Below are 22322 nucleotides of genomic sequence, written 5' to 3'. Positions count from 1 at the left end.
CACCCAGGAGAAGGTATATCAATGAAAAACTGCAGGATTCAAGGTTGCCAGAAGCTCCAAGTTTTGGTCCAGCCTAATTCGGGGGGGGGGGGGGGGAGAAAGGAGGTCGGGGGGAAGCAATAAAAAGAGCCAAACCTGAAAACATGGAGATTTAAAACCTTTCCTTTGGTCCAGCTCCTACAAAAAACAATATTCTGATACTTATTTCAAATAGTTATTCTGCAGTTTGTGGATTAAGAGGATAGAAACCTGTTCCAAAGCCTGTCATTATCAATGGTGAGATTTTCACTGACATCACTAAATTTTGTAGTAGTCTCCCAAACTACTCCCATGAATAAAAAATGAAAGCTTCCTTGAAATAAGATTATTTGTACTTTCAAATAAAAAGAAATTAAGTTTTCATTGTTTTCATTAAAAAATAACTGTTCATTGGTTTAGTACATATACTACAAGCTTACTGGGATAAAAGTAGGAACACTGATAGACAAGCGCAGTGGAATTACATGTAAATTTTTGTTTGTTTGTTTTCCTCATGTGCACAGTATTCTGTTCTAGTTTTCTGCTGTAAGGACTATATATACATTTACTATCTTTAGGTCTGAACTGATTCGCTCTTTGATACAGGTAAGCACCCCATTGATGGGACTTGCTGTAGATGTAATAGCTGTTACCACTCTGGAGGTTCATGAATCATCATCTAACAATGCTTTTCATTCATTCATATAGGAAGGTGTCAAGGAGAATTGGCCACAATTTCTCACATACAAAGGAAATAAAAAATATCATTTTACATACAACAGATGTCTAAAGAAAAGTAACCAGTTGCACATACATGAGGCTAGAAATCTTCATGCTTTTTTTTTTTTCTTTTTTAAATAAAGATAAGAACAATGTAACATGTCAGATTCTTTCCTAAAATATTATCTGGCTTAGTATATTGCAAGTACTGTGAGGCAAGATGCCCAAAAGTTAAATTCTCAGCTCTTTTCCTTTATAACCATGTGGGGTTTTTTCCATGAAATCAACAATTCTGATAAAATGTTTTTTAACAGTTTCACTTCTGTACTTGTTCATGCTGTGCCCAGAGTTCAGGGACTCAAGATATCCCTGCAGCTAGCACTCAAGCAAAAATGATCTCTCATACTAATTTCCTCTGTACATGTCACTTCCCGCTGTCCTCTTTCTTTTTGGCTTGAGAAACCCATAACATATTTTCTTTGGCAATTATTCAGGAACCATAAGCAAAGCATCTATTCCAAGCTTGTCCCTTGGTATTTGAAATTTACATGTTATTCCCAATCTTTCCATTACTGCTTAGAACACTTGCCAAAATAAAGCAATGTATAAATCATCAAAATCAAAGATGGGCCAAAAGCACCGTCAAACATTTTTCTTTTGTCCCAAGTTTTAGGCTTGAAATCTCTAAAGATAACAGCTTTAAATGGGTCTTCAGAGCTCAGCACCTCTCCAGATATAACTAGCACTAGGAATCTCACATTAGGTACAGAACTTATCTAGGGTAGAGGACCCGCATTTTGTATGCATAAAGACTGCTTGGATGCAAACCCTGTGGCAGATACTATACTCCTTGATAGGTTTCTTTAAATTAGTAGTTAGAAAAAGGATAAAAACTGAGAGATTCATGGTGGGGAGTGGATGTTCAGAAAAGATGGCCTTTAGAGGTCCCTTTTATCGTTAAGAGTTCTGTAATTTATGATCTCTATATATAGGATTTACCAGTGGATGTTTCTAAGTGCTGTTTCTAACCCTACTAATTTTATGCAACAGGATTGGGTCACGAAGATAAGTAGTCATATGTACAACAGCATCTTTCTTACTAAGTCGAGTGACAAATCCTGGAGAGACCCTCCCAGTCTTAACTGCAGCTCATAAGATTTGTCAAATCTATAATTAAAAATTAATTTGTAAAATGTTCCAGTTGTCAGCTAGATCTAATTCTTTATGAACTTCTAAATACCTCCCACTGATCACACTATTATACATTTGGTCTTTATTCCCATCAAAAAGGCATAAGCAAAACATCCACATTTTTAAAGAGCCCTTTGCACTTTGTAACAGCACAAAACCTGGATACGACTAAAATATGTGAAGCAGGTCTTAATGAGCAGTATAAAAGAAAATAGGTTTCCACTGTCCAATGTTAAATTCTTCATGTACATTTTTATCTGTAGAAATCGAGTTTGTGTTCACATCACTGATTTATGCAATGTTAGCAATTTGCTTTCCATTAGTTCAATGCCTAGGCATCTAACGACAACCTGTTGTTAACTAAAATCTCACTTATTCAGCCAAGTTTTCCTCAGGTCTAAGACAAACTCGTGAGTTACATTGTCTCAGCTAAATGTGGTAATTGTCCAAGTTTTCTTATTTGATTGAATCTGTTGAGTGAGTTGTGTGTTCCTACTTCAGACTGACACAGCAGGATTGCTTTTCTTTGAAACTTAGGGTCATGATCCTGTGCATAAACCAGAATGGCCGATGTTTGCACATCGTGCTTCAGCTGGTGTGGTATTGCTTTTACACTTAAGGTTCTGATTCTACTACTCTGAAGAGTCACCCCTCTGCCCCTTCCACTGGTTATAATGATATCCTTGGGAGTCACAGCACAAAATGACAAAAATGTGTGAGGGTTTTTCAAAGATCTTGTGACACCCCTGATTTTATTGCATGTATATATAATTATCAGGAATGTGTCACATCAAGACAATATATGAAAACAAAGTGTTGGCAATAAACAAGAACGGTTTAGGATGTTCAGTCTATTTCTGTAGTTTTCCCCTCGTTCAGTATTTGCAGGTCTGCTTCAAGAGGGGGACGAGGCAGGAAACAAGGGTGACCCTTCACTATCAGAGCGTGGTCCCACAGGGTCTGAGCGCTGCGAGCAGAGCTGAGTGCTGCTGATAGTATTCAGTGACAGCCCAGAAAGGGTGAGGGGATGAATCAACCCCATCATCCCTCCAGGGTCCGTCCAGGGAACCGAATCGGCAGGGGCGGGAGACAGGGTTGTAGCAGATGGGACGTAGGTCCACGACCCCCCCAGGTCTGGCGGCAGGTACACCGCTGACAGCTCGGGGGGTTTGGTTGCTCAGTCCTGAGCTGAAATGAGGCCGCTGGACACACGAGCAGGGCTGGGAGCGCTCCGAGGAATTGAGGCCTATCCGTGCACTCAATGCCCTCACAAATACCGGCCCCTATTTCTCGTGGCTAGGAAAGTTTTATCTTCTGCACATCGGTATTCTTTCCCATTTACTTAAGCAGCCAGTATAAAAGAGTATTCTTGGCTTCTCTTAGAGTTTACATTTAAACACACAGAAAAAATGTTTTACACCCAAGCTATGGCTGCAAGAATTACTACAGGGTCCCCAAGATAATTGTTCAGGCAAGTTCCTTCTTAATGATCTCAATAGCTTACAGAAAGCCTGTCTTTCCCCTTCAGTCTGTTTATGCTGTTTCAGCAATAGCTGCTCAACAGACTGACAAAGCTTCCTGCATCCTCTTTACTTTTGACTCAGTCTAAGGTGAAAAATGTAGTGGTTTATAGAAAGAACAAAAAGGATTAAAAAAAAAAAAAATCTCAGGCATTTTCTGTACACACTGTAGACTATAAAATAGTTTATTCTCATACTAATAATAAGACCCAAAGACCTCATTTTTATGGAAAACGCTTGTATACACTTCTTGGTTGTTAGTTCAACGCAGAGCAATCTAATCATTACATTAAATGTCAGTGTATCAGCTACTGACTTATACAGTAGTATTCTAAATTTGCTCTGAATACTTCAAAGGCTTAACTAATTATCTTGTAATAAATTATAGATGTAAGCTACCCTTAATTCAGATATATTAACAATGGAAGTACTTTAAAAAAAGATGCATTAACTTTTCACATTCTTTGTTACAAGGTTTCTGCTAGCCTATGAGATTTCTCAAAACCTTTGGATTTCATTTAGTTTGAACTGGTTACATTTTAATTATAAATGTGGATTCCCATAATCTTACACAGTAAGTGAAGGTTTGTGTACATTCTGTCTATAAGTATTTTCTTTAAGACTCAGTTCCATCCATCTTTGCCAGCACTGAGGATACGTGGTAATACTTTTTTGAGGGGTTGCGTTTTTGTTCTGTTTTTTTGTTTTTTTTTTTGGTTGGTTGGTTTTTGTTTTGTTTGTTTTGGGTTTTGTGCATTAAAAGGGAAAACCATCTTCCACTTCGACAAATACATAAAACACCATGAATTTTTCATAGCCCGCAAAATATAATATCTTAATTGGATATACACTGCAATACTCTACAGGAGTTCTTGAATGGTCACAAAAATTGCATCTCTTCAGGATGATTTACAACACATAGGACCTCAATCTGCTAAAGGACATCAGTACAAAAGATAGGGGTCAGCATACACATCTACATCAAGGGTAGTAGTCCAGAAACCTTTTAAAGCCCATGAAAACAAATCGATGTTTTCAGACACTGTTACATTTGACTTATTCTATGTGTCTGACCTGATACACAGACGACAATTCGTGTACTTAAATGTAGTCCTCTAGGGCCATTTTAGGCACCTCAAGAGTATCTGAGTTATCTGCACAGGGCTGCATTACAGAAAAAAACCATGCCTTTTGCAGCAGCAGCTGAAAGACTGGCTGGGATACTATATTGCATTTAAAATGGCTATAGAAACCTTTGCTTACGTACCTGAAATTTGTTTCCCTAGATTCCAAGCATAGAAACATTTAGGATCTCAAAAAGGGAATTGCTGCAACTGGCATCCTCAGGAAGGAATTGCCTAAAATAACACAAAGGGTAAAGCATGAGTCTGAGTCTTAGACTGCACTCCTGTCTAGAATTAGTGCCTTCCCCTGTGCTGCATGGAGTAGTTTCTCCAGTTAGATTCACACCTTGGACTCCTCTCCCTCCAGGTCAGAAGTCTCCAGACACTTTAATCGTCATTATCAGAGGTCCCACTAAGTTCAAGAGCACTGACTGGAGTTATTTAGCCCTGAGCTTTGTAACTAAAAGCTCATTGCAACCCTAAGTCACCATCCCTACAGCCATATTTTACATATCACAGTTTTGCATTTCCAGGTTCAAAGTGAGAGAAGATAGGGACAGAGATGCAAAAGGCCTGGAGTGTATAAGTGCCATCTAAGCTGCAGAAAGACATGAGAAAACAATTTAGGCTGGGATAATTTCTCTTTTTCATAGATATTCCAAATTATTAATATTTAAGAGAGAAAATAAGGAAGTCATGTAAGCCTGGACAGAGCTCAAAAGCATGTGGAAGTGGCCATCCATTTGCAAATACAGAGTAGCCAGGCTTATCATTAGAAAACAGTAAGCAGTAAAATTTACGCAATAGTAAACTTTGCAGTTTTGATCAAAAGTTTAGAACACTCCATAAGATCTAAACATATTTATTCAAACTGGCCGGTGCTTAGGGGTCCCTATTACAACTTAATTAATCTGCTTGTTAGAGTTGCCCCAGCTGAACCTCTTTCTTCCCTGCCAAATGCTCTGACTCACTCCACCTTCTCTAAAATCCATTGCAATTTTCTGTGACAGCTGAGGAAAAATGTGTTTTATATTAGACTAAATATTAGACTATTGTGTTTGTCTTTTAAAATTTCCATTCCTTGCCAGATCAAACACTTGAGCTTACTGTAAATCAAAAGTGTATATTTTTGGGAAGCTGAAACTTACCAATGACAAGTTGGAGAAACGCACTATGTCAGCAAACTGTTAATCCTAAACGTTGTACTTAGCTTAAATAAATCCTCTGCTTTTCATCATCTATTGTAATGTACTGCTATTTTTCTGTGGAGTACAACGCCACAACAGTGAGGAGACGTGGTCATAAAACATATGTCCAGGCTGTTTCAAAAGCAGGCTGGTCCCTGGTAGAAATTAGGGCAGGCAAAACCCTTTTGTAACTTAGGTTCAACTGCAAAGGACCATTGCAGCAGCCAGGAACAGCTGGAGCATAGGCACGCTGCTGTAACACCTTCTCCTTGCCACCTTCTCTTCTGGCCATGTCCCAGCACCCCGCAGGCTGATCCAGGAGGGGGTTTAGTGCAGGTTTTGCCCCATCAGCTCCATACTGCTAGTGATCTTTCTCTGGGGCGGGCTCTAGGTGATTTATGGCTCCTTTGCATCAGCAGAGCTGATATAAATTGAGCCTCAGAGATACAATTAAGGAGGTTTGTTGGGCAGCGATTCATGTTAAAGTATTTGACAAAAAAGTTAGTGTTGTGCTGTTTACATTTTTAACTGGACACACACACCAAACAGCAAGTTACTGATTCCCAAAAAATGCAAAAAGTCTTTTTTAAAACTTATAAAGACTTGTACTTTGAGCAAAGGAGCCTAAGGAAATAATTACTATACTATTATCATATGTCTTACCAACAGAAAATTCATTTTTAGGAACTTCACAAAGGAATATAGGAAGACTGCACACAGTTAAATGTAAATAAGTGTAAGATTTCGAAGAGAGAGTTGTAGCATATTTTTCACTGTTTATCCCACTCAGAGCTTCATGTTTCTAACCAGAATCTTTTCATAGGAAATAGAAGGAAAATGGTTTGTGTTCAGGCAGGGAAATAGTAAAGGTAAGGAGTTTTTCAGAAGAACTAGGTAGAGGTAGACTTATAAATCACATGGACCAACGCAATATATGGAGCAAAGAAAAGCACATCTTTTTCTAGCACTATGCCTTCCTTACTGTCGGAGTGGTAGGCAGAGAAGAGTCAACTGGATTAATTTATTTAAACTTAATGAAAGATTCTATCAAGGTTGTTCACAAGGAGATATTAAGGATACTTGACATCCACACTGAAAAAGAAATACTTGTCACGATGAAATCTTTATATGGCAAAAACTACCAATAAGAATAAAATGGCTGGTTCACAGCATACTCAAACATTAATAGCTACTTAATTCATAGGTTAAAATTTAGGTTGGTATCACTCAAAGTTTTTACCACATACTATATAAAGATTTATCATATTAAATTAATGGCAAAATAATTAATATTGTATTTTGGTATATGTTGCAAAAATACAGTGAGAAATTGCACCTATATACAAAACACAGAATTGTAAATGTGGTCAAAAAACTGACTCTCATCAGGTAGAGATTTTAAGATTACATTTTCAGTCTTCTGTAAGGCAAGACTGAAATCGTTGCATCACTGAATATCCTGGCATTATTTTATGGTTTTTTTCCAATAAAAACTGAAAAAATACATTCTAAATTGATCAAAATATTTTGATAACAAGAAGTAGGGAAAAAAATCTTATTTCACAAGAAGAAAACAAAATAACAAGAAATTCCCACATGATCCCACTTTCTGGGACAAAGCATTCCATGAGAAAGTTTACAGCCAGGTTTAATGAAAATAAATGTAAGCAAAAATAACTACTTCCACTATCAATTATATTGAGATGGTAGAAAATTTAACAAAAAGATTCTGTGGGCAAATATAACAAAATTGTTCTTCCCTTCCCTTTGCTTATTCACAAACCAAATAATATGTCATGATTTACAAGGAAACATTTCTTCACCAAGGGGGTGTTCAAACCCTGGAGCAGGCTTCCTAGAGAGGTGGTCGATGTCCCAAGCCTGTCAGTGTTTAAGAGGCATTTGGACAATGCCCTTAATAACATGCTTGAACTTTTGGTCACCCCGTTGGACTAGATGATCATTGTAGGTCCCTTCCAACTGAAAATATTCTATTCTATTCTATTTGATTCCATTCCATTCCATTCCATTCCATTCCATTCCATTCCATTCCATTCCATTCCATTCCATTCATTCAATTTGACTAATTTATATTTAAATAAGTAGCTGTTTCATTTTCATGAGACTTAGGTGGATCCAACAAAGAGGAAGAAAGAGACACCTCGGCATTTGAAGTGTAACATACTAATTTCTAACATGCCTTCTCGTATTTCAGAGTTGAAATTTATGCTGACTGGGATGGAAGCCATTATGCAATGAGTGTTGTTAAAGGAGGATACAAATGAGCTATTAATTCTGCCATTTCAAATTTATCACTTACTAGATTTAATGTATCTTGGTTCCTTTCAGAAGTGGGTTTTTTTTTCCCCTTATATATTATATGTCTTACAACAGTGGCAGCAATTAAACTATCTCAGACCCTGATTCTCTTCTAATTCTTTTACCCTTAATCAGCCTGGCTTCTACTCCACTGAAAGGTAGCTGTTCCTCTCCAGCTTTCTAATCCTATTGTCTTCCGGGGAGCCAGTATCCACTTGACAAAATCACAGTCAATTATAGTAGCCTTCCATTAGGCCTAGCTGGAATGGTACAATTGGTAAAACTCTCTCACAGAAAGGCAAGATGAAGACATAGGTGTTCTTCCCTCTCAATAGCATCTCGCTCACTTGAGAATATTAATATTAACTATTAGACCTTTTCTGGAGGGATATGGAAAAGAAGACTTTTAATCCCATTAAATAAGGATTTTAATGAAAATATGTTACAGAAACTTTTTAAAATCTCTTCATGGTTCCTTCCCATTTAGAATGAAAGCATGTTTAATTTAATTTTATTTCTGGTGTTTCAGTTCTCTACCGCTAATTGTGAAACCCCCTCTGACTCAAATTGTAATTTAAACTGTATCAAAATACGTATTAATATTTACTTCTATGTCTTCATTAAAAGTGAATCAACCTAAATTCCAATAAAGCAATTTTAAAGTATGATAATTATTTTGACCATAGCCCCAGTAAATGTGACTTTGCCATTACTGGTAACGGTCACAGGCTTTGTACGGACCTGGGGGCTCCTGAGTGCAGGCTCTCAGGACTTGTCTGGGCTTATCTTGGCCTGACTTGGTTTTATCTTGCTTTAACTGCTGGCCCCCTGCCAAGTGACTATCGCCCAGCCTGTTCTAGCTAAAGCCCTGTGAATACCTTATGGTGAAGGTCTGACAAACCTCGGGCAAGGTGACTGCAAAGCAAACGATATCCCTTTGCGTCCTCTGAGACTGGGAGAAGCTGTTCCAGGCTTTGTGGGGAACGGCTGAGAGAGAAGCAACCTGTGTGAAGGAAATGTGTAGAGGGAAACCCAGGCAGAGCCCACGAGTGGTGTGGAAGGAAGCTTCTACATCACACTCCTCCCAGAAGAGAGGAGGGAGAAGTCCCCACCATGAGCTCCCAGCAAGGACCTCTGTTTCCTTTTCCCAAAATTTTTCTCAAATAGTTAGATTTGCAGTGAAAGACATTGATGCTAGATTAGGACTGCCTTACTATTGCTCTGCAATGCTTGGGTATACAAGTGGGGTTGGTCTTAGCTTTTCATCTGTCATTGCTGAACATAGATCATCCATTGAAGTCAGTTTTCAGTCATCTGGCAGATTTCAGGTTATATGGCAGTGGCTTGATAATAGCTCCATTTTTTTTCCCCCAAGATTTTTATTTGCTTGAGTTATATAAGCAGTAATGACATCTTCCTTGGCAAATGTACTTTTATAATGTAGGCTTTGGGTATTAGTAAGTTTCAACACTTCTTCATGAACTAAAAAAACATTAGTTTTTTAACCAAATTTAATTTGGTTAGTGCTGATTCTTCAAACATCAGTTTCCTTTTTATTCTCAGCCGTGTCTTCAGTCTGTTACGGAGAAATCCTTCTCCTTCAAGGTCACAATGTTAGTTTTCACAATCATTTGACATTCTTGTTCCTTTTATAGGTATATTTTGTTATGGACAAATGACCAAATAATCAAAGACAGATAATAAAACTCTCAAATAAGTGTAAGATTTTGTGATTTAATTAATTTTGACAGTTACTGGAGGATTATTTTTTTCCTTTCCTCACCTTGTCTTCAAATACCTAAGCTATGAATCCATATTCTTTTAATATGTGACAAATATATCTGTTTATGCATTTAAAGATCTAGGTATCATTTTCTCCAAACATCAATCAGCAAATGCAATACTTTCAAGAAGACCAAAAATATACCCTGTAGAAATCCAGAACTGTAGTTAAGCAATAAATATATCAAAGCTTATCAGGATAATAAAGGATGTCAGAGAGGCATGTGTGCTCTCTCTAGGAGTTTCACCCCTCTCTTGTAAATTGTCTGCATAATTTGTGTGAAATTTATATAAAAATCTTGCCTGCTTTTATTAAGACATCAGTAATTTATTTGTATAAGAAAAATAGCTGTTTTCTATGGAACTATGAAAATAACACTCTGTAACTTCTTCTGATATCCACATCAAAAGCTGTCAGGAAGTTCAACTTCAACCAGCATTCCACATTGTTTATTAATCGAAAATGATAGTTTCATGAAAAGCATATAAAAAGAAAACATGTAAAATAAAGGAAAGCCTCAGCTATTTGCAAACTACAAAAGCAACAACAAAAGCTCTAGGAATAACACTCTTCCTATCAATACAAAACCTTTCAGTTTGTATTTTTTTTCCTAGTCACATAGGTCGAATCACGGGTTCTTTGGGGTCACCCAGCCCAGCCATCTGCTCAAAGCAGGAACAAATACAAAGCTAGGTCCAGCTTTGAATTTTGATCAGGCTGTGCAATGGCCTGACTAGTTAAATACAGCTATATTTTTTATTTCTTCTTATAACTAACTATGTGCTGTTATTAGAACCTTGCCAATATTCCCTTTTTCTAATTTCTACTTATACTAGAAAACAGAGTCTAAGGTAGGGTTAAACAGGGCACAAGATTGTGTCTTAAAATCAATGAACACATAAACATTCTCTTATCATCCTCAAAGTATCTCCATTCTTTAACACTTTAATTAAAATTATTATGCTTTTTTTTTCCTATGCAAAAGAACAAGATGACTTTCTAATAAGCAAAAATGTTTTCAGTCTGTTGGGTCCTTGCAGAGCTTTCTTTTGATCCCACATAAAAAGGTTTTATTTGGGGTGAGGGAGTATTGGGGAAGGAATTGTGTTGGAAGAGGAAGTGCAACTATGTGGTACTTTCACCTGACAGCTTTGTCATTTTCCGATTTGCAGCTAAATGGAAGGTAAAGTACAGTAGAAATAAATGTACCTCCTTGCTTTATTTCTCAAAGGATGTCCTTTATGAAAATATCCATCTCTGGGGGGCAGCTTTCAAATGTAAATGGATTTATTTCCCCTTGTAGATGTCATCCCAACACAGGCATCTTTCTGATGCCTACTGTCTTACATAAATGAGAAATATAATTATGAATAAGACTAAACAATATGTTACTGTGAAAATGTTTTTCATATGTCTTTTCAAAGTAACAATTAAATGGAGAGGTTTGTCTGCTGAATACTGTGAAATTATTTTTGTTTGTTTTGCCTTTTACTGTAAATAAAACAGGCATACCCTTGCTCTCCTTTTCTGCTTTCTAAGCTGTATAATGTACATTGTTGCCTATTTATTTAATTCAGCCTTCTGCATTTAATAATTATTTTCACAGCATCATTGCATTTGCTACAACTAAGTATCACTTAATCAAAAAGCAATAAAAATACAATTATTTATTCTCCATCTGTTTAGATTCATATTAGTACCAGTAAACTACCTCTTTATGGCCTAAAAATGTTTGCCTTTAAATACCAAATGCTAAGTTACAGCTTCCTGGTTCCCCTGTATCTTTCAGACGTCACCCCAAAAAGACCTTTTAACTGAAGTATTTAACAGTTTACACCTGGATCGTGAACCTCCACTTAGTCAGAAATGAAGATTTAGCAAAAGGGGTTTCAAGAGGACATATAAAAGAAGAAGTCTCTGAGCTAACATCTTGTTTGTGAAAAAGATCCTTTTTATTACTTTGAAAATAAAAGTAATATAAAGTAGATCAAATGTAGATATACAGCTGGTCAATTTTTTTACAGTGTCTTTTGACTACTCGTGTTAGGTTTGAAGAAAACTTGCTTTTAGTGAAGTATACCTGTAAAAAAAAGCAAACAAAAATAAACAATTGTTTTCAAAACATTCAGTTTTGAAACCAAATTTATTTGATGTCTAGATTTTTTTGAACACTTAGATTGTCAAAGGAAGTTATCCAAAAGTGAAGTATTTTTACCCTCATGGTTCTTTTTTTAGTAGTAGGGGAAATATTTCAGACAGAATCACAGAATGGACAAGGTTGGCAGGGACTCCTGGAGATCAGCTAGTCCAGCCCCTGCTCAGGGCCGTGTCGAGCTGGGTTACGAGTAGCTCCCAGGATGGAGGTGCACAGCCGGTCATTACCAGGGCAACCTGGTCCAGGGTTTGATCATCCTCAGAGCAGAAAGGTTTCTTCTTCTGTTTAAAAAGAATTCCCTGTATTTCAGTTTGTGCCCATTGCCTCTTGTTCATTCCCTGGGCATCACTGAGAAGAGTCTGGCTCATCTTCTTTAGTTTACCCCATCAGTTTTTTATACACAGGCTCCATTTGAGCCTTCTCTTCTCCAGGATGGACAGTCTCAACTCTCTCAGCCTTTCCTTGTGTGTCAGATGCTCTGGTCTCACAACCATCTTGTGGCCCTTTGCTGGACTCACTACAGTGTGCCCCTGTCTCTCTTGCACTTTTTGTTTACACAGTCTGAAGTCCCTAACATTGTAAGAATCTTATCTTTTCCTAATGCTAAGAAAATCACAGAATCATAGAATCGTTTAGCTTGAAAAAGATCTTTAAGATCTTCGAGTCCAACCGTCAACCCAACACCACCATGCCCAACAAACCATGTCATAAAGTGCCATGTCTACACATTTTTTGAACACCTCCAGGAATGGTGAGCCCACCACTTCCCTGGGCAGCCTGTTCCAATGCCTGACAACCCCTTCAGTAAAGAAATTTTTCAAATTCTGCCTGTGTTTCTTCTTCTGAGATGCTTTACGTGCCATTTTCCTTCCTCTACTGCTACTGAAAATGTCCTCTGAGGAGTAAGTCTGTGATGGTGAAGAGAGGTAAAGGACAAGATTTTCTGTGCAACTTGTCCCCCTCAGTCACCCAAATGATTCACACAGTCAAAACAGTAAAAGCTACTTTTGCAACAGTAACTTACCCCTTCGCTGGCTTCCAGCACTTCACACACTAAACTAGGACGAGAAGATAGTGCACGTTGCAGCCTTTATCTGGATTCTCATCTTCAGCAATAAAAATCTGGATTTTTGTCTTAATTTTTCCCCTCTTTGGACCAATAATTTTTTAGGGAAGAAAACACAGTACTTTTGGTGACAAAATAAGATGTTTCATTTTAATATTTTTCAATTAATCCAAACAAAAATGCTATTCTTTTTCCCTTACTGCTATAGGAACTGTGTTCCACTTCTTATCTTTGGATTTACTTTGTCTGGTTTGGTTTGGTTTGGTTTGGTTTCCATTTTTACCCTTGCCATCCCACCTGCTCTTGAAGAAAACATTAAAAGTAAATAGCAATCTGTGGGAAATATGTATAAAAAAGATTTATTAAACCAAGTAAAGATTTTTACAATTGCCACATTCATCAGCCTAATTCCATATCTTTTGATGTCTCTGATATCTTGTATTCAGTTATTCAATCTACCTTCAAATCTGAAGATGTAGCAGAGCCTCAAAGCCCATTTCAGCTGTGTGAGAATAGGAATTCTTTGTAGGATGCAACACTTGTATGTTAAAATAAATTCTTTTTCCACATTATATCTTCCAGGAAGTCTAATCTTTAAAAGCTATTTTTAATTTCCCAAAACAATCCTGTGGTATATGTTTGTAGTAATTTTGAGATTTTGAGTCCTTTGAGATTTTTTCACATTGAATCTTCACTGTTTCATATTAACCTGCCAAATTTAGCCATGGTGAAAAAAGCTCAATGGACTTCATTGTACAACAGGGCTGTTTTATTGTAGTGTTACTAGCCCACCATTTGCTAACATGAATTTGCAATCTCAAAAATATTTGTTTTATTCCTCAGATGTGGAAACTCCAGATTTCTGTGGTATCTCCATGACTCAGGGTCTTGGTTTCATGCATTGTAAGTAAATGCCTCGCTGCCTATTATGATTTATTACAGTGAGAGGTGTTGAAAGTTGAGTCATGAAATCTGAAGTCTGGATTCAGACCAAAAACACCACAGGCATATATTTTGCACTAGGGATGCTATGAAAATAGGTCGTTCTGTTGCCAAATATATATTAAGAAGCGCCCCCAAAATGTTAACTGTCATAATTTCAGACTCCAAAGGTTAAGAACTTCTACATTAACTATCAAGAGATGTTTAGCTTGGAGCTTGGTCTGTTCCTTATTTTACATAGTGCTGTGGTGCTCTGATCCTCTGCTCCTTTATTCTGACATATTTCCATTGTGTAAAATTCTAACAATAGAACTATAACGACAGAGTAAAAGAGTAAATAATGACTAAAACAGTTATACTGTTTTTCTGTTTTAAAGCATTTGCATTGTTTGAAGAACACAAAGTATTCTTGTATATAATTAAATATAGGTTAAAGCAAGCACAGAAACATTTGGAAACACCACACTGACAATTATCTACTGCCTTCATGTAGGTCTATGTCAGAACCACAGAGTGTTATTTTAGATACATCCAGAATAATGTTCTATTCATTCCTTAGTATTACTACACTATACTATATAATTTATGTGGATAATACAGTTATAGTTCAGCTTGCATGTTAAGACATTTTGCAAAAGCAACATATGTTAAAATTTGAAAAATAATTACTGTTCTCACACAAGCCAATTTAAGACTGTTGAAAACTCTGTACAGTGTTTATTGAATTCTGAATTATTTGATTAGCCAATGCACCACAAATCACAGACTCAAAATTCTCTGATAGATTTTATAGCTAAGAAAGCATTCCAGATACTAATGTAGACCAAGCATTAGATTACATTCTTTATGTAGGTGAAAAACCAGAAATCTGTGTTAATCATCCAAAATCCTGTTCTCACATTATTGAAATACACAAGTAAGATCTACAAAATTGTTGTAATTTTATGTTGTTGGAACTTGATTAATTTTTTTGTCCTTAAATCCATGACACAAACAGAAACATTAACATTGCTATTCACATGAACTAGAGTAACATCATAAAAATTCAGGGTGTGAAGATGTTAATACCACTTGTGATAGTAGTTAAGCACCTAAATACTTCTAAGACTGAACAAAGGAAATTATTGCAATAACTTTAGAATAAAATAATTTCATAAAAACACTATTACTAGATCCATTCCTCCTTATTTTTCTGATGTAATTTTATTACTTCCTAGAATTCTTTAAAAATGTTTTATAATTTTATTTCCTACAATTAGTATTGAGTTTGTTGGATCTAAAACAGAAGTGGTTTTATTTTACCCTTTTAAAATTTGCCACTAATGAAATAATAGAATAGATTTTTTTTAAAGTGCAGTATATTTTAAGTGGTTACTCTGCATGACAAAATTAAAGACTGTTGAAAAAGATCCCTCAAGATGTGCACTAAACTCCTGAGATTGTGGCAGCATGGGTGTATGGAGTAGAAAGGAACTGAAGAATGAATGTTTTGTCACAGTTCCCTTTTTCAGAAAAAAAAATAAAAATACAGAGAAATACAAAACCTCTCAACATTATTGACAAAAAATAAAAGGTACTTTTCACTTAGAGAATATATGTACGGGTGTCTGTATGTGTTGGTGTGTGTGTCTGCATTTAATATTTCACATACATATGCATGTATATATGCTTTATGGAGTTGCTTGCCTTTCATTGTAGAAAGAATATTTGGAAAAAAAGTATTTTGGATTGTTAGAAAAGAAGCATAAACTAGGAAAACAAAAGTATAATAATCTTTGCAGATACAGTGGAGTGTCCAAATATATTCTTTACTGAAAAGTAGATTCTGAAAGATTGACATCTGCATGTTCTTTTGCTTTTCCAAGACAAACACATTGTTTTATAGAAATAGCTTTATGAACCCAGCATCTCTCCTGTATAACTAGCCTCATGGAAGATTCCTATATTATTTAAGAGTAGTGGATTGTGGGTAGGGACCTAGGGGCTGCATTTGTAATAATAAATTAAATAGTGACCAGAAATGTCATCTAGCACTGGAATCTGATCATCTGTAGTTTTAAATTAATAGCATGGGCCTTAGCAGACTTCTGGCCCATGTCAGCCATTATTCTCCCAGCAGTTTCCAAATCCAGCTACAACATTGCAGAGGTCATTCCCAGCAGGCAGTTTGAATGCGCTCATGCTGCTTTAAAGGTCAAGATAGTTTATTAATACCATGATGAGCTACTCCAGGCCAATTGGCCTGAGCACCAGTGAGCATTCCTGGGCACACCTGGTGCCTGTTAGCATAGGTATGGACTCGTACTCCAAGGTGACATCTTTTCTGACCCTTTTATCTGTTGTCAGTAGTGCACAAAATGTGTCTTCGCCAGTTAAATACTGTAACTTGCCTACTATGTACAATAATTTAGGGCAGATAGAAGGATTTTATTTTTGACCACTACATTCTGAGTCCTTTTCACAGACTCTTGTCTTGTTAAAGGTATTAATTCTGGTAAAGCTTTCTCTCTCTTTCAGATAATCTTTTTTCACCTCTGTAAACAGCAACTACTTAAAATCAAAATGAAATACGAATTATTAAAGCTGTAAAGTTATTGAAAAGAAAGCACAGAAAATATCTAAATATCAGGAAATCTGGACAGGAGCTTGGTCCTGTTCTGTATAGTCAGTCTGTCACAGGTTTACAGGACTCAATACATGATCTGACTGCAACAATTTTTTCAGGAAATGAGCCAAAGACATTGTCTTTCAAGCTAACTGACTGATTTTTTCTGTTTAGGGACTTTAAGGGGTCAACAAGGAAAGCCCACTCTGCTTAAAAATTGTCAGGTCTTTTGTGGATTTTTTGTGTTGGTTTTGAAAAAGAAAGGAATTACATGAATTCATTCTTTCCTCCCCACCTCTTAAAATACCATTTGCATTAATATAATGGATTTTTAAAAAGATACAAGTTTATTCCAACTGTTTTGCATGATAGGCAAGAAATCAGACAAAAAATTTGCGTATATAACATTAGACATTTCATATCTAGTTCATCATACAGTAATCCCAGCCAATCTGTAAATGAAAAAATTCATTAGTGTGAGCATGAAGTAGGAGATCTTGCCTTACATATTTTGTCTCCCCTATTCTGCTTTTCCCTTCTGTTTTCGTCCTTAGCAGTATAGCTGTAATGCTCTCTGTTCTTTCCAACTAGAAAAATAGCTTGCATCATATTCAACTGTCATTTTTACATGTCTCTCTCACACAGATACAGATGAGTCTTATAGCTCTGAACTAAATTGGTCACAGAGGAGCACAGCACAGGGATATTGCTTGCAGCCCAACGCCACATGCATTAGACAATCTCCAGGGTCAGTCAGCTCTGGGGTTAGGAAAAGTGCTTCCCCCTCCCTGCCGCCCAAGTGTTTTGGAATTGGTTGGGTAATGATGTTTGGCTTTATTTGTTATGTGCTGATTTATTGTGGTGGGAAGTATCCTTTTCCTACAGTTTCAGTAAAATATGCGGTCACTTCTGTGGTTTCCCCTGGGTATATTATCTGTTCTTATAGTATAAATTGGGCTGCTGTGAAGATTATAAGTTCCGTGTCTGGTCACTGTAGAAAGTCACCTCCTCTTGAAGCAAGAAAATAATCAGAAAAAAAGCATCTGCAAATACCTGCAAGACCAAACTGCTGTTAAGTCAAAAGGGATAAAGAAGGGAACTTGAAGAGCATCTATCAAGTCATACAGCAGCTCAGCATGCCATTTAAATTAGGGCCTATATGCAGGTGTACTTGAAAAATATCCTTTTCAAGCACAAGCTGTTAAAGGATGTGAGTTCAGATGCCACCTGTCCTTCTGTGGGAGTAAATCTTTCCAGAAAACAGCTGAATCAACCTCCCTTACAATTCATGTATCACAGACTCATAAATCACATTTCTAGGGAAAGACCATGTTATCACCATTGATGTCACCCTCAATTCTTTGAAAAAAATCACTGTGACCATGTGCATGTATTGCCTTAGCTGGATACAGTGATTCTTTAATGTTCTTCAAATTAAAAAAAAAATTAAAATAATTACATTATCAGGTATGTGTGATATTCTTAAGAGTCAAAATACACTTTACCAGCTTTTCAGTATGTATTGTGTTTTATGACTGCAGAGCTATCCACCTCAAAGTTTTGTTTTGACAGCAATTTATGTTTTTGCCTATGTAATCACTGAAAGTACTAAAATTCAAAGGCAATATCAGTGTTAGTTGCATCCTGACACTATTAATGAAGATTGTTTAAACAGAATTAATCACAAAAATTAATGAATTTCAGACTGGCTTAGTTAAACACAGTTAACTCTCTATATCATATTCTTATTCGGCTTTAAAGTTATTTAAATGGAATTTAGCTTAATTCGCTTTTAATGAAGATCTACAAGTATATATTAGTATTTATTTTGATACATTTCCGATTGCAATAGGATCCACAGAGGGTCTTCTACTTGTGGCTAAGACCTTCACAATTAGCAGAAGAGAATTGAGTCCTAGAAATTAAATTACATTAAACATGCCTTTATTCTAAATGGGAAGGAGCCATAAAGAGATTTAAAACAGTTTCTGTAGTGTTGTTTCAATAACGTCATTATTTAGTTGGGATTAAAGGTTTCTTTCCCAGGTCCCTCCAGAAAGTCCTTAACAGTTATTATTAATATTTCAGGAATGGGTTTGTATATTTGCTCCCCCCCACCCCCCACCCCCTTAGAATTTTCCTCTTCTCCAACCTTTTACCCTTTGAAAATGAATAAAAATCTGTGGAAGTGAGAGAAAAATCTGTGTGAAAGCATATTTTATAAGAAAATAAGGAGAACATAAGGAGGTAAATGAAAAGAATAATCGTGAAGTAGCATTTACATGTATTAAAGTTGATTATAATGTTACTGCATCTTTCACAACACCTTCCAAGATATTTTACAAAATAGAAGCATCATTACTCAGGCATGGTTGTGAATATCTGAACATGCAAATATGTATTAAGATTGTCATTAGAGCCTGAGGCTTTATACGTTTTTTCCAGTTAGTCATCTGAGTTCAACAGAAGTTTACAGTGTAGGGACCAATGTCAGGTTTTTCTCAAGTGGCTTTAGGTGCTCATTTTTATGGGATATATACTAAGATACCTTTCAAGTTGGCGTCTTTTAAAAATCAGGGCCATAAAATTGTTTCAAGCTGGACAAAAATTCCTAGGATTATTTTTTTTCTCAATCTTGACCTGAAAACTTTGCCTTTACAAACATAACAAAACTCTCAAATGTGGAATAGATTATCTCCAGTGGCTATCTAGACGTGTATTACATGCTCTTTACTATAATCTTAGGATGATGGAGCTCCAAGTATAATATATTCAAGTACCTTACATTATTCCTGATGAGGTTTCAAGAGAGTTGTCCTACGCAGGGAATGTCATACCTCAGATGCATTTGCTCTAGCTTTGGAGTAAAATCAAGAATGTCTCTTGGTTAGAATGCTAATGTATAAATTATTTTCAACCAAGTAAAAGGGAGGACCCCTATATACAGTATATCTTCTGTGCTAACAAGTGCAGAATCTCCAGGGCCAAAAGCAGAAAACTGTTCCAGCACAGCACATACTTGAAATACACTCCATTCCAGGGCAATGCACAAAAGTCTGCATCAGATTCAACACGTGGAAGAACTGCAAACACTAACTGGGTATCATTATGGAGGCTATATCCCGTCTGGATTTGGATACAGAGCTTTGAATCCAAAAGTAGCTGTCAGTCATAGAAATCTTTATACCAAGTCTCTGTGCTTAGTTATATAGGAGACTACAGAAGGTGCTTACAAATTCTACTCACATGAAATGATGCCAACAGCTGAAAATTTTAAACATTTCTTTTCAATGTAAAGCCATTTTAAAGCTGATTATATCCAGCAATGAGCCTATCCGTCATGATGTTATGACAGAAATATACTGAGGGACTCCGGAGTAGGATAAAGATTCTCCATGTACCTGAGTTTAATCTCTTTGAACACTTACCTGAAACAATATTTCATGTGATCACAGTCATCACAGACATTTAAAAAAAAAACAAACCAAACTATCAGTTCTGACCTCCCTTTTCCTCCCTTTTCCCCATGGCAAGCTTCATTTAATATGAGACATGAGTGCTGTGAACCTCGTAATTGATCTGGCTGTGGCTCAGTGGCGTAATTGTGGATTAAGGTCAAAGGTTTGCAGTGTCACCAATTTCTAAATGCTTTATAACATAATTTTTGCCACTGAGCACCAGGAAGGATAATATATAAAATTGAAGTACTGGTATAAGAATGCCATAATTCTGACCTGATGAAAAAACTTATATTTTTATTGAATTTCTGAGTAAAATAATATATACATAGTAGACAAATATCTCTTTTACTAGTAAATGGAAAAATAGAATCCTAGCAGATTTATGTTTTTAAAAGACCTTCTGGTTTTAGTGGAAAAATGAAGATGTACAGTGTGCTTTATAGTCAGCCTGAAAAAGAAATGGACCACACTCCCTGTGAACCTTGCACTTCAAACATGTTTCCAATACCTAGCTGTATAAGAGGGAGCCTTGCTGACTACTACTGGTCTCTGTGTGACATGTCACTCCTGATATCGGAGACAAATCTGTGATACCAGTTCCGTTTGAGCCGTAACAGCTGAAGTAGAGACATGATCTGTTATTCAGAATCTCTGAAAAAGTGTGCTGTGGATCTTTACCTGTTAAAGTGCTCCTATACCTCAGCTCATTGATTCATCCCACCCCTGAGCTGTCCTTTTCTGTCACACTTAATGCAAGTTGGGTTGAGGTAAGGCCGTTGGCATTAGCAGTTCACCACAGGCTACGTCCATGCCTGGGTAGCTCTCTTGACAGATGATGCCAGTTTGTAGAGTCAATATGACCTTTCAAGTCTTTATAGAATTTAAGGCAGATGACAACCTTTCCCAAGGACTGTTTCTGTTGACTGTCTCTTCATCCATTTTCTTGTCTAAATAAAAAAATAGTTTAAAATATTTGTGAAATTCAATATTAATTCTTAGAAAGTTAAGCTGGCCTCTTTTCCCCTTCTATATTGTTTTGCTCACACTTTCCTTCTCTTGATGGATAATTTCCCTGTTTTCTTCAGAAATTCATCTTCACTTCGGACTTTATTAGCCAAATTGCTTCCAATATGTATGTTTTACATTCTAGTTTATAAAAGGCACAATATATCAGTACCAGAGTTGCATAGTAAAATGCTTATGTGATTACTACACATCTATACTCAAACCACACTTTGAGTAAATCATTTCTGTAAAAAATAACAGTTGAGTGAAACAGGTTTTAGATCTGTTTAGAGCCTTGCATAGCTTCATAATTTTTGCAGAATTCTTGGTTTGTTTCACACAGTAAATCGGGGTTTTTCTCTGCAAAGATTCTTTTGTTTTCTCTTAAGACTATACCAAACCACAAAACTTCAAAGGACCATCTATGCAGGATGCTATAACAAAATAGTTTTATATTGCACTCAGCAATTTTGTTGGACACTGGTGACACAATACCACATCTATGGTTCATGTTTGCTCTCTTCAAATATGGGACACTTGATTGTGGTAGAGTACTAGGTTACCTTTGACTACAGAGAGATTAGCCAACTGCTAAAGTGGAATGCCCTTGTTCAAGCGGTAATGAGTTACCTGGAATGAAGTTTTGTGATAGACAGATGTACACATCAGTGACTACATTTTGAACTCACAGCTCCTTGCTAGAATAGGTCACGGACCTGAGAGGAAAAAAAGAATAGTTTAAAAAGTACATGTACAGTTTGCATGGATTTGCAACTTGGAATTTAGCCTGCTGTCTACTAAAGATATCTGATTATTTTGTTAGTCAGTGGGATACTTCAGAGAGAGGATATCAGAAGAAAGATTTTAGAAGTCAATAGAAGAGAGTAATATAATAGTCTACTTGTCTGTGTTTCATGAACTGCTTACATATGCTATTTCAGCAGTTATCCCATGAAGTTTTAACTCCTCACTACACTATAGATTTGAGTTTCAGGAGTTTGAAGGATTTTTTTCTTCTACTCCCAAAGTAGTTGTCCACAGCATCTGTGCAGAGCTGGCAGCACAAAAAGCAGGTTTTCATTATTAGTACCTTAACAGCTGCTTAAAAGATCCCAAATACATGACTTGGGCTGATGTGATATTTGGAAAAGAGATCCATCTTCATAAAAAAAAAATAAATAAAATATGGCACTCACCTGAGCCAGTACAGATGTTAATAATCACAT

The sequence above is a fragment of the Accipiter gentilis genome, chromosome 34, assembly GCF_929443795.1.
Source record: "Accipiter gentilis chromosome 34, bAccGen1.1, whole genome shotgun sequence".
NCBI lineage: Eukaryota > Metazoa > Chordata > Aves > Accipitriformes > Accipitridae > Astur > Astur gentilis.
Note: the sequence above shows the minus strand (reverse complement) of the source record.